Source organism: Chenopodium album, chromosome 2 (genome assembly GCF_948465745.1).
Source record: "Chenopodium album chromosome 2, dcCheAlbu1.1, whole genome shotgun sequence".
NCBI lineage: Eukaryota > Viridiplantae > Streptophyta > Magnoliopsida > Caryophyllales > Amaranthaceae > Chenopodium > Chenopodium album.
In genome coordinates, this window is record NC_137835.1 from 69,339,182 (window position 1) to 69,351,857 (window position 12,676).

The window sequence follows — 12,676 nt, forward strand, 5'->3', positions numbered from 1 at the left end:
CTTGTTACCCAATTTCAACCTCATTTGGTTATTGGCATATTTGTGAGATGCATCCAGAGGCATAAGCTCTAGCTGAGCAGTCGAATAAATTTTTTCTTGTTTCAAAATGTCTTTATATTTAGGAAATTTTCACATTTGCTACCACCTAAAAGGCCTCACTTCAGATTTGCTACCTATTTAAATTTTTTTTTCACTTTGCTACCACCTAAATCAGACTTTGTTAAAAATCACTACCACTTAACGGAATCCGTTAGGATTTCCGTTAAGTTTATTTAAAAAAAAAATTAAAAAAAACCAGCAACCCCACCCACCCCCTCCCCTAATCTGCCACCCTCTCCCTCCCCTAATCTGCCACCCTCCCCCCCTTCCAGCGGCCGGCGCCTAAAGATTCGGCCGGCGCCGGCGACCTCACCCCCTCCCTTTTCCCCACCCAAAATTGACAATCCTAATCCTAAGCCGACACCCCCTAACCCAGACCACCACCGCCACCGTAACCCCCAAAACCCATACCAACACCACCGTAACCCCCTTTCCCCTTCCCTCCACTGGAAATCGGCCCCCCTCCCCTGATTCCCCCACCGCCCTTCCCCTACCCTTTTCGGCCATCCCTAACCCTAAACCACCACCCCAAAACCACCACAACCGAAACCCTAAAATTCGTTTAGGGTGGTTTTTGGGGTGGTGGTTTAGGGTTAGGGACGGCCGAAAAGGGGAGGGGGTCGATTTCGGTGGGGGAATCAGGGGAGGGGGTCGATTTTCGGTGGAGGGAAGGGGAAAGGGGGTGGTTTTCGTTCGGGGTGGGGGTCGGAGCTCAAGAACGGGAAAGGGAAAGGGGGGATTGGATGCGCATAGGGTGGGGGAAAGGGAGGGGGTGGGTTCGCGCGGCGGCGCCGGCGCCGGCAGGGGGAGGGGGGAGGTGAGGGGTGGCAGTGAGGAGGAGGGGTGGCTGCAAGGTGGTTGGAGGGGTGGCTAAACGGTGGAGTGGGCCCACTAACGGAAATAGTAACAGAATAAGGCATGTGGTAGTGATTTTTAACAAACTCTGTTTTAGGTGGTAGTAAAAAAAAATATTTTAAACAGGTAGCAAATGTGAAGCGTGGTGTTTTTAGTGGTAGCAAATGTGAAAATTTCCTTATATTTATCAATATCAACATTAAATGATGTGACTTGAACTTTATGCTGAAAGTGAGAAAATATTCATAAGTCTTTATATATATGAATATCTTGAAAAAAAAAAAGCCCTAAATAAATCTATAGTTCAAACCTATGTGTCAATAAATATCATAATCCGAACCATGAACAATAGACATAATTTGCACTACTTCTTCTCTAGCTTGTTCATTCACCACCCATAATAAAGGCACTCTCATATTAACCTTCAACGTTTAGAATAGGTAATAAAATGACATGGTGTGTATATTGTGTCCATTTATTGCATTTAAACATCAATGAAGTAGGCATAAAAAAATAATAAACATATTATATCATTACAGATCCTACCTTACACATGTAAAGAGGTCATATGAATAGTATAGATAATAAAATAAATATTTAATAAAAAAAAAAAAAAGGAGCATTAACATAATAAGGAGAGTTATTAACTTTTTTTTTTTTGAAAAAAAAAAGTCTAGCTCTAAAATTAAACTAAAACAAACATTGCTAAGAATTACTAAATAAATAATATATCAAAACTAGATACATAGCTATTTTACACTGTTTAATACTTCCTTATATACAATGTTTTTAGTCAAACTGTTAGAAACATTCTTATTTTGTAATAAGATTTTTAGCCCCGAAGGAGATGTAACTCTTGACATTGCAACATATTATTAACCATGACTAAACACATGCTTTGTGAAAAAAATGTCAACTTTGCTCAATGTTTGTCCTTGACTTTTATTTATTGTCATGGCAAAGGCTAATTTTAATGGAAATTGCCTTTTTTTTGGAAAGAAAGATCTATCTTCTTGTTAGAAGGTGTTAAATCAATTTGCAGAATCAATACTAATTCTCTAGCTCTTGGACCTGTGATAACTTGTGCTTCAATTACCCTATAGTGACCTTGTGGGGCTTATGGATTAATAGAAATGGTAAGGTTTTTAGGGGTGATGATAGTGGTCCTCTAGCTCTTCAACGACATATTGACAAGGCAAGGGGAGACCTTGGTATTTTCAGGGATAAGGTGGGTAATCAAGAGGCAATTGTCCCTGCTTCAACCCCACCAGGCTTTAGCTTTGCATCTTTAGGGAGGGAGGTCTACCAGCTCCAGACAATTGGGGTTAGCACTCAAGGAATTATAATTCTCCTAGATGGGTCTTGGCAGAAGAATACTGGGAATGCAGGCTTAGGGTGGGGGCCTCTCAGCGATAGTGGGGAGTTTCAAGAAGGAGGAGGGCATTACTGTAAAGCAGTTTCGGCTATCCATGCGGAAGCTCTTGCTTGCCTAATGGCCATTCGGTGGGCAAAAAGGAAAAACTGGCCGAAAATTGTAATGTACTCAGACTCGGCTAACCTGATCCTGGGCAATATTCAACATCCGGACATTAATATACTATGGACCATCAAGGGATATACAAAGAGAGGCTACTAGCTTTCAAATCTGCGTTGTGTGGAAGGTAAGTAGAGACCAAGTTCGCGGAGCTCACCTGATTGCAAATGGATGTAGAATTAATTTAACTAGCTTTACTACTTAGTTTCTTTTCTTTGTGCTGTTGTCAAAAAAAAAAAAATTACCCTATGACCGAACTTCTTGATTATAAGACGGGTTGATCCATTGCACAACCCTATTGATTGTTTCATATTTCGCATCACTTAAATTTGAAAACTTTATCAATGCTATCAAGAACTGTGCAAAGATATTATAGCTCGGATAATTTGGGTCATACAAGAGATGGTGGGTCCCTTAATAGCATGGAGCCTATGGAATAATTATTAAACTCATTAAATATTTTAGATCATTGCTTAGAGTTGAAAGTTGGTGCCCCGAGAATACTGATGCGAAATATGAAACAATCAACAAGGTTGTACAATGGAACACGCCTTATAATCAAGCAGTTGGGTCATAGGGTGATTGAAACACAATTAGTTATCACAGGTCCAAGGGGTAGAGAATTAGTATTGATTCCACGAATTGATTTAACACTTTCTAATGAGAAGATAAATCTTCCTCTCAAAAGAAGGCAATTTCCATTAGAATTAACATTTGCCATGATTATAAATATTAAATAATAATCAAGGACAAACGTTGAGCAAAGTTGACATTTTTCTCCCAAGGCTTGTGTATGTTTAGTCATTATGGTCAATTATATGTTGCAATGTCAAGAGTTACATCTCTTTTTGAACTAAATTCACACCGTACTACAAAATAAGGATGTTTGTAACAAGTTGACTAAAAATATTGTATATAAGGAAGTATAAACAGTGTAAAATAGCTATGTACCTAGTTTTGTTATAATATTTATTTAGTAGTTCTTAGCAATGTTTGTTTTAGAGTAATTTTAGAATTATACTTTTGTCCAAAAAAAAAAAAAAAAAAAACTCTTTTTCATGTTAGTGCTCCCTTTTTATTTTATTAAAGATTTCTTTCGTTATCTATACTATTGATATGACCTCTTTACATGTGCAAGAGAGGATCAATAATGATATAAGCTTGTTTATTATTTTTTTATGCCTACTTAAATGATGTTAAATGCAATAAATAGACACAATATACACACATGTCGTTTTATTACCCTTTCTAAACATTGAAAGTGAATATGAGAGTGCACTTATGGGTGGTGAATAAACAAGTTAGAGCTAAAAGTGCAAATTATGTCCATTATTCATGGAGTAAGGTATTTATTGAGACAGAGGTTTGAATTATAGTTTTACCTGATGCTTATTTTGTTTTTGTTTTTTTTTTTCTTCAAAATATTCATAAATATATACACTTATATATAATATCTCACTTTTCTAGGAGATGAAGTTCAACTCACATTATTTGATGTTGATATTGATAAATATAAAGATATTTTGAGACAAGGATAAATTTATTCGATTGCTCAGCTAAGGCTTATGCCTTCGGATGCATCCTACAAATATGATAATAATCAAATGAGATTGAAATTTGGTAACAAGATCATGATAACAGAAGTTCTTGATGATTGTGATGATATCCCAAGGTACAATATTAGGTTATTGAATTTTGCCACATTCCTCGGTACCTTCACATGCGCAATTCTCCTCTCATTAGTATGTGTCTTTCTGTAATTAAAATGTACCTAACATAAATATTTTATATGATTTATAAAATTATTTTTCAAGTTTTAATATTCATATAATTTTTTCTATTTTATATGATTTATAAAATTATTTTTCAAGTTTTAATATTCATATAATTTTTTCTTGATGATAAATGTACATAAATGTTATTGGATTGGTTATTTATGTGTTTGAACCTTACATAGTCTTGAAACGAGGAAAAGTTTATATGATTGCTCAGCTAGAGCCCTCCAGATACATCTTACAAATATGTCAATAACCAAATGTGGTTGAAATTTGGTAACAAGACCATGATAACAGAAACCAGCCATGACCAACTTTTCAGCCACCCAGAGTTGCCTAGATGGCCCAACAACAGTATTTGGTTCAGTATCCAACATAATAAGCCCCCAACTTTAGGCCTATCATGAATCCTACAGAATTTGGGGAACTTTTTTGCTATTATGTCTCTCCTACTGCACAAGATAATTTGTGGTACATGGAACCGGGTGCAACTTCTGATATGACCAATAATTTAGGTACTTTCATGCCTCTATAAGTTGGTAATGGTTATTGCATTCCAGCAACTGATATGGTCACACCATTTTAAATCACCCTAACCCTCCCCCCTTGCTCTACGTTATATCCTTTTGATTTTTCCGTGAATGACTTTCGTACCGTAATTCTAATACATCCTCTGTTTTTTTAATTGACACCTTTCTATTATCACGCTTGCCAACACATGTTTTTAACGATTAATATCTCTAATTATCAACATTGTAAATTATATAAAAGTGGATATTAATGAAATATACATTGAAATAATAATTCAAACAAGATCCCACATGAATATGTTTTATCGTATCTATAAACTATAAAAGCGAGCCAAAGCATGTTGTGTGAAAAATTAAAAGTCAAATGGTGTCAACTAAAAAAACGGAGGAAGCAACAAGATGCAATAGTTCAAGGGAGTTATATTATGTCACTTCCACTACCACTCCTACTCCTATATGTATTGTCACTTGATCTAATCTCTCAGTGCTGCATCCTCACACATGTGGCACGATCATCATGGGCATCTAGGAAATCATTCTTTAAGCATTCTTAGGTATAGAAATCTAATTCCTTGTAAAAAGGAGCAGAAATCCATGTTTTGTGTTTCTTGTTCATTGGAAAACATGTTGGTTTGCCATTTAATGCATCTAATAGTAATATTTCTAATGCTTTTGAGATAATACATGTTGATTTGTGGACATCACCAATTCGTAGTACTCATGGTCAAAAATATTATTTGGTAATGTTGGATGATATTACCCATTTTGTTTGGACCATGCCTCTATAATTCAAATTTCATGCTTTACAATCTTCCTTAAATTTTAGATCATACGTAACAAGTCAATTTAAACGGTCAATCAAATTTAACCACTGTAGAGAATTTGATAATAACCCCTTGAAATTGTTTTGTGTCAAAAATGGTTTATTATTCCGCTTCTCTTGTCCACACACTTCTTCACAACATGGGAAGTCCAAGCGCATTATTCACACCTTAACTAACAACTCTCGTACTCTTCTTGTTCATGTCTCGATTGCTCGTTCCTATTGGGTAGATTCTCTTCTGACATCAACCTATCTTCTCAATATTTGCCTACCAAAGCCCTTGTCGATAACACTCATGCTTATGCTTTGTTTCACAAGATACTATCTTATGATCAACTTTAAGTGTTTGGGTGTCTTTGTTTTCCTAATCTTTCGGCCACGATCCCAACTAAATTGGCCTCTTTTTTGCAGGGTCGTCCCAATAAATATGGAGGCCCTATGCAATTTAGAAAAATATAGGCCCTTTAAAATATTTATATTCTATATTAAAGATATACAATATACAAAATTAGACCCATGTCGTATAGTTACCTTGGTAATCTTAAATAATTACAATTAGTTGTTTGATAAGGAGTATGAAAAAAAAAACAAGAATACAAAATTTTTTTAGTTAATTAAATGTATTCATGACTTCTTATTATCAAAACAAAAAATTAAAAAAATTAAAAAAAATTATATGAATAATCATAGGATTCGAACACTAGACCAAGAACATCTATCTATAACTAATACTGAAATAATCACCTGTTGACATCGTCACTATCCACGTGTCAACTTCTTATAATAAATTTTCCCTCAAAAACATCCTTTTTTTTTTTATAACCTTTTCAAGGTAAAGCTAATATTTGAAAATGATTAATTAATTATACATTTTTCAAAAGGTTTTTATAATTAAATTGACTAAATATAAAATTTCTATTCCTATTGAGTAAAAATAATTGACGATTGGTCTCTTTGACATTTTAGTGGTGATTGTAAAGTTTAGATTTTTCACTCTTTATTAATTCTTCAAATTTTCTATAATGAATAAAAAATAAACGCTAACATTTTCAAAATTTTATTATAGCTATGAAGTAAATAAGAATATTTAAAATCATGTCCTTCTTTGTAACTCAATTAATCTAATGAGAGGGATCACGATTTGCGTGCTATGTTTCACTTAAAATATTTATACTACAGTAAATATTTATTATTAAAATCGTGCATCGCACAAGACTAACCTAGTATAGTATAGTTGTATTGCCACTATGCCAAATTCTATACAATTTAATATATTTGCAACAAAATAGTCAAATTCAAGAGTTTGGGGACCCATCAGATTTTGGGCCCCGAGCAACAGCTCACCCTGCACACCATAAGGGTCGGCCATGCTTTTTCGGGTTGGGATGAATCGACTAGCGAGTCAGGCCATTGATGAATACCTCTAATGAATATATAGGGACTGTTCTAGTGATTTTTGAATTCCACTTGTAAGAAACATACACTAAGATGATTATACCACATTCACCCGGATCGTTTTAACACATAAAATGGTCTTAATAATTTTACATAATAGCGCATTTCCTTATGCTTGTATTTTTTAATAGTTTTTTTAGTCCATTATGCACTTTTCGATAAATATTTAATTTAGGATCTACAGATCCATATAAATATGTCGTAACATCCATCAATTGCATTTGCAATCCTTTATAGAATGTTATGTACACCAAAAATCTTACAGTAGTTTCATTCCTTTTTTATTAGAGAATATGCTTTATTATAACCAATTCCTAACATTATTATACTCCTTGTCAAAAAAAAAAAAAAAAAAAAAAAAAAAAAAGCCAATTCCTAACATTAGGGAAAAACTTTTTTTTAGCAATTTGTCTTGCTTTATTTCTTGTTATCTTATTTTTCTAATTTTGTTTTCTTACAAGGGTTCGGGAATCATCACCCCAAAAGTGGCATTTGATCCCACAAGGCCACAACCTCATGGTTGTGAGGTACAAATCTTACCTCTAGATCAAACTATGTTTGGTTATTAAATTAACTTAAGTGGTTTTATATTTATTATGTCAAAGTTCAAAATATAAATTCATTGTTGTATTGACAATAACCCATCCAATGCGTGCATATAGTATTGAAACACTTCAACCTCGTATAGTCTTTTAGATTTTTTTCTTCTAAAAAAACAAAAAGATCAATCTAGAAATAAAATATAACATAAGAGCTACCTTGGTTATTTCCGAAAAATTGAAGCACACTTGTACAATATGTTACGAACGTGGTGGCAAATAAACTTCAACAACAAATAATCAACAACAAATAATAATTGACTTTTTGAGTTAGATTATTTGCTCTTATTATATGTCAAAAAGATTCAGGAATAACGTGTTGATTTCACAAAGATTCAGTAGGAACGTGTGACATGGCTTTTAGATAGAATTTAGGGGCTATAACCCTATAAATTAGCTTAATTATTAACTAGATATGCTTACCACTTAAATAGCTTAATATAAGTAAAAATTGTTAGTAGTATCCAAAACATCCGATTGGTTCACCAATAAATAAAAAATTTAAAACTTTAGAATGACCTCACTTATATCAGTATCTTTTATGAATCCCATACAAACTAAGTCAAACGTTGATAAAACCTGAATTCATACTTGTAAACAAATTTTTATCAATTAAAAAAATTAATTATCCATTTTAGAAAAATAAAAATAGAGAGTGAGAAGTAACTCTAGTGGTTAAAGTTTTCCTCTTAATATTGAGATTGATTCTCACCCCGCCCTTGTAGATTATGTTTTCCAAATGCTTGGCTTTTCTTTCCAGCTAAACAATAAAATTACACGGATTAAAGGTGATTACTAAGCTTTTAAAGTTAGATGTTGTGGGATTGAAGCTCTATTAGAACATATTTTACACGAGGAGTATCATACATTCATATGAGGTTGAAATATTGTAAAAAAGAGGCATTTTATATTACTTCTTCGTGTGTGTCTATATATATATATATATATAAATCAATGTGAAAATTTATATTTCAATGAAATTGAAACTTGAAGGAAATGCTAGATTACGTTTGGTTAAGCATGAGATTGAAGTGGAAACTACCGAGGTATAGAAATTAAATTCCTCCATTTCGTAGGTAGTGAAATTTCTGTACGGAATGGTACTGACATCGTTATGATTTAGACAAGATTGTGCCAGATTGGCAGATTGTCACTTTCCTAGCTACAACCTCCGTTATCGGCCTTATCTCCACAACGGCCTATATTCATAGCCACATTGAGAGATGCTTTTGACTATGTAGGCACCTACTGGACTTACATGCCACCGATAGGTGGCACCAGCTTAGTTGTTTTTCTATTATCCAAGCATGATTCATTTCTAAGGTACGATTTTTATCTCTCTCTTTCTCTCTCAAACACTCTCTCCTTTCTTATTCTTGTCATCAGTTGCTAACTTTAGAATCGAATTGGTTATCACCGAATACTTCCCCGAGCTAGCTACTCCACATTGACTGCGTAGGTATTCAATTGGACGATAAACCTTTACCGACTCAAGACACAAGTTACCGGAGCTCACACGGAACAATTTCTACTTCCCATGATTTTGCTAACCAAATAACACAAAAGAATATGTTTTAATTTTATTGGTCAACCAAATGACACCTAAGAAGAATATTTAGAGAGGGATTATTTATTTTTAATTTTAATTTTTGTATATATAATTGGTATAGAAAATAATATAGAATTGTGGTTTTGTTAACCCTCTTTCTCCTATAGTCAACTGTTAACCCTTTGATATAACTAACAGTTAGCTAGCTTCTTTTTTTTCTTTATCCTACTGGCCTTGTTTCAAAGCCATAGAAGAACAACCATTGCAATCCCAAAATCCTGCCGCCCTCATCGATTTCATTCTTTTGTCTTTACATAGCGAAAACAACCCAATCTTGTTATATATACAAGCATATGCTCGAAGTTCATACTTCAAAATCAATTATATGTTATAAACAAACTTAAGCTAATCAGAATGCCAGATTTCTTTGTTATGTAAAATTAAAGAAAAAATCATCAGACTGTCAAAAAAATTTCATAAATTCAATCATGTTAAAAGGACAGTTGCAAGTCCTAAACGCGCTTGATGTGGCAAAAACACAATGGTATCATTTCAAAGCCATTGCGATTGCGGGTATGGGCTTCTTCACAGATGCATATGATTTGTTCTGCATCTCTATGGTGGCAAGACTGCTAGGGCGTTTGTACTACACTGCACCTGGCGCGGAGAAGCCAGGGATCTTGCCTATCAATGTCTCAGCTGCTGTGAATGGGGTCGCGCTTTGTGGCACCTTACTTGGACAGCTTTTCTTTGGTTGGCTTGGAGATCATATGGGAAGAAAAAAGGTGTATGGTACTACTTTAATATTGATGATCTTTTCTTCGTTTGCTTCGGGACTGTCATTTGGGAAGACTCCGAAAGGGGTGATGACTAGTCTTTGTTTTTTTCGATTTTGGCTTGGGTTTGGTGTTGGAGGAGAATACCCTCTTTCGGCCACTATCATGTCTGAGTATGCTAACAAGAAGACTCGTGGGACATTCATTGCCGCGGTCTTTGCAATGCAGGGCATGGGGATTTTAGCTGGTGGGATAGTGGCCTTATTAGTCTCAGCAGCCTTTGAAAACAAATTTAAACCACCCCCTTTTAATGTAGACCCTATTGCCTCTATCCCACCGGAATCAGACTTTATTTGGCGAATTGTCTTGATGTTCGGAGCCATTCCTGCTATCTTTACGTATTATTGGCGTATGCAGATGCCTGAGACAGCTAGGTACACCGCCCTTGTGGCTAAGAACTCGAGACAGGCTGCTGAAGATATGTCAAAAATCCTCAACATTCATTTGGATGCAGAGGAAGAGAAGGTTGATAAACTACTCAGAAGTGAGAATCACCAGTTTGGGCTATTCTCACGTGAGTTTGCTAGCCGATATGGTATCCGGCTCCTCGGAACCACCAGTACTTGGTTCTTACTCGACATTGCTTTTTACAGTCAGAACCTCTTTCAAAAAGATATCTACTGGTCTGTAGGATGGATCCCGCCCACAGGTGAGATGAGTGCCATCAGGGAGGTTTACCAAATAGCCCGATTTTCAACCTTGATTGCTCTTTGTGGGACTGTCCCAGGGTACTGGTTCACTGTCGCCTTCATAGACGTAATTGGACGTTGGTGGATCCAAATGATGGGATTCTTTTTCATGACAGTTTTCATGTTCGCCATTGCCTTTCCCTATGATTATTGGAATAACAAAGAACATCGTATTGGTTTCTTAATCTTATATGGTCTAACCTTCTTCTTTGCCAACTTTGGTCCGAATGCTACCACCTTTGTTATACCAGCCGAGATATTCCCAGCTAGGCTTAGGTCCACTTGCCACGGTATATCAGCAGCATCAGGAAAAGCAGGGGCTATAATTGGAGCCTTCGGGTTCTTGTACGCCTCACAAGAGAAAGACCCGGAGAAGAGAATTCATAATTATCCAGCTGGTATAGGGAAGAAGAAGTCCCTCATCATTCTTGGTGTCATCAACTTTATTGGTATGTTATGCACATTCTTAGTCCCTGAACCAATGGGTAAATCTCTTGAAGAACTTGCTGGAGATGTTGAAATTGATGACGCTGAATATGAGTGCAAAGTTGTTGTTTGATTATTACTTGTAATTAAAATACTAAGTGTACTATAGTACATCTTAGTATGATTTTGTTGTTTGTATTGTGGATCAGCCTCATTATGATATTTTAATAAGGTATTTGGGAGAATCAAAATACCTTTAATTAATTCCCTTGTTTATATTTCCAAATTTCTGTGCAAGACGGCTAAATTTTTAGCTATATATTGATTTGATGAATTGTTATTGATCAACTATGTTGTCATCTCTTGTCTTAATATGAAGTCATTCAACTTACTATATGCAATGCGAAATGTAATTTTATAGCTATGATTTAAGGATTTTTTTTTTTTTTTTTTTTTTTTTTTTTTTTTTTTTTTTTTATTGTACATACACCATTTGTTTTAGTTAACTGACACCAAATGTTGAATGGGAACCGTAAAAAAAGACGGTTTAATATAATGTAAAATTTGTGAGTGTAATTTATATTGTGAGAAAAGGGCTGAGAACATGATTTTTTTTAACACAAAATAAAAGACTTATATAAAATGGCTAATGCCTTATTGTTAATTACATCAAGCATCCTATAATTTGCACAAGGAAAATGATAGTGCAAAAAAGTAGGTACACCATGGTAGGTTAAGATCGTAAAGTAAAAACATTCTAATAATAGTGACATTTGGCAAACAAGTTCATTTGTTTGATGAGCACTTACTATGGAACAAAGCTTCTCTTTGTTCACTTTTGGGGTGCGAGCCTTTTGGCGTGAAGGGCAACTAAAGTAATCGGTTGGCTCACTTGTAGATAATAGAGTAATAAGGCTCCGTTTATTTTTGAAGAAAAACAATTTTTAATGGAAAACATGATTTTAAAAAAAAGTTTTCCTTTCTTTATTTTGTTTGATTTGAGAAAAACTTAAAGAGAAGGGAAAATGATGTCAAAGGAAAGGAAAGATGGGAGGAGAGTATAGTAATGAGAATTTTCAAGGAACAATTTTCCTTTTTTAAACTGTAATTTTTCACCTTTAGAAAAATTGTTTTCATCTCTCATCAAAACAAACAGAGAAAAATGGAAAGCCGAAGGAAAATCATTTTCTAGGAAAATGTTTTCCACCAAAACAAACGAAAGAGGAAACAAATTTAATATGCAGAAGAGAGAAACACAAAGGGTTTTCAAATTGCATTCATTTCACATTTTACAAGGAGCAGCATAAAAAAATCAGCTCTAATCAAGGCTCATTTATGGTCTAATTTAGCTCTATTTTTTAACAGCTTGTCTGGGACATAAAGGGCTTCATCTTCAACACTGTGATTTTCTTTTATTGCTATAAATTAGGAGTTATAGTTGCCTCTAATCAAGACTTGGATTGTGCTTGTGTAACATTCTTTTACACTTCTCTTTGAAGGGGTTTT

At 34.6% G+C, this 12,676-nt stretch overlaps 1 pseudogene; it reads left to right on the top strand.

Moving 5' to 3' along the window:
- The first annotated feature begins 9,707 nt into the window (after positions 1-9,707).
- Positions 9,708-11,446, top strand: LOC145586787 (putative inorganic phosphate transporter 1-3 pseudogene; annotated as a pseudogene).
- Positions 11,447-12,676: the final 1,230 nt, after the last annotated feature.